Here is a 1,492-nt window from a genome sequence, read left to right on the forward strand (position 1 = left end):
ATGGACCTCCACATGAAGTCTGCCTTAGATGCAGCAGGTCTCCCTCCTGCAGTGTCACCAGCAAAGGCAGAGATTGACAGAGCAGACCCACACAGGGAGGGCTTCTCCAAAAAGTAACGGGACCACCCACCACCATGATGAAGGCCTCAGAGTGTTGCCATGGAGACACTGAAATGAAAACTCCCTGCTCATCTCACCTCTCTTGTCTGCAGCCAGTGGAGAGCCAGAGCCATGGGAGGAGAAAGTGTGAGCTCCCCAGAAGCACCATCCTGCTGGGCTTCTCAGGTACCAAGCTGGAGCGCCCCCTCTGCACAGAGATGCTGGTCTCTGCATCCTCAAGCTCACAGGCAACAGCCCCACCATCTCTCTCTCCCTGCTGGAGCCCAGACTCCAGATGCCCACGTACCTCCTTCTGGGCAAGCTCTCTGTGCTGGACCTCTGTGTCACCTGCACCATCGTCCCACAGATGCTGGCCAACCTCTGGGGGACAAGAAGACGATTACCTCCGAGAGCTGCATCACGCAGTCCTACCTCTTCCACTGGACAAGCTGCAAGAAAGTGCCCTACTGACGGTGATGGACTTTGACCTCTACATGGCAATCTGCCAGCCCCTCCAGTACCCACTCATCATGTGCCCGTGGGTGCGTGGGCAGCTGGCTGCCACAGTCTGGTCCAGCGGCCTGGCCAACTCTGTGCTCCAAGCCACACTCAGCCTCCAGCTTCCCTTCTGTGGGCACCACACCCTGGACCACTTCTTCTGTGAGGTGCCTGCCCTGATCAAGCTAGCCTGTGTGACACCAGGGCAAACGACCTGGTCCTGACCTTGGGAGCCGTCCTTTTTGGCATAATGGCTCCACTGCTTGTGCTCATCTCCTGCACCTGCATTGCTAGGGCCCAGGGCAGCACAAGGCACTGGGCACCTACAGCGCCCACCTGCTGGTTGTCCTCATGCACTTTGTGCCAGGCATCCTCATATACCTCCAGCCCCCCACCAACAGCACCCAGACCAAGTTTATGTCCCTTTTCTACTGTGTGGTCCCCCACTGCCCAACCCCCTGCTCTACACCCTGAGAACAAGGATGTGAAGGCAGTCTGGAGGGGGTTGCATCCCAGGGCTGGCTCAGGTCCTAAGGAGTGGTGGTCTCTGCCTGTCTCCTGGAACAATGGCTTGCACACACCATGGCACTGCCCAGGTGAGTCTCTGTGAACACAGAAGAAGGGCTCCCTTCCCCCTCGTCAATCACCCAGTGATGGGAAGACTCTTTAGACTCAAAAATCTCTAAGCACCATTGCGCCCAACTTGGCACTGCCCAGCGCGGCTATCCAGAGCCAGAAGGACCAGCATTGTCCCCACCCCCATGGAGTGGAAAGTACCACCTTGGAACCCTTTCCCACAATCACTCCCCTTGCCCAGGTGCCTTCCAACAAAGTTTGCTGACACCTCAAACATGAACCATTTATGGTGAAAACTTTCAAAGTCCTTTCTTTGAAA

General features: G+C 56.7%; 1 pseudogene; it reads left to right on the forward strand.

Moving 5' to 3' along the window:
* Window positions 1-1,085, forward strand: LOC144252469 (olfactory receptor 2B11-like; annotated as a pseudogene).
* Window positions 1,086-1,492: the final 407 nt, after the last annotated feature.

The sequence above is a fragment of the Urocitellus parryii genome, unplaced genomic scaffold, assembly GCF_045843805.1.
Source record: "Urocitellus parryii isolate mUroPar1 unplaced genomic scaffold, mUroPar1.hap1 Scaffold_43, whole genome shotgun sequence".
Taxonomy (NCBI): domain Eukaryota; kingdom Metazoa; phylum Chordata; class Mammalia; order Rodentia; family Sciuridae; genus Urocitellus; species Urocitellus parryii.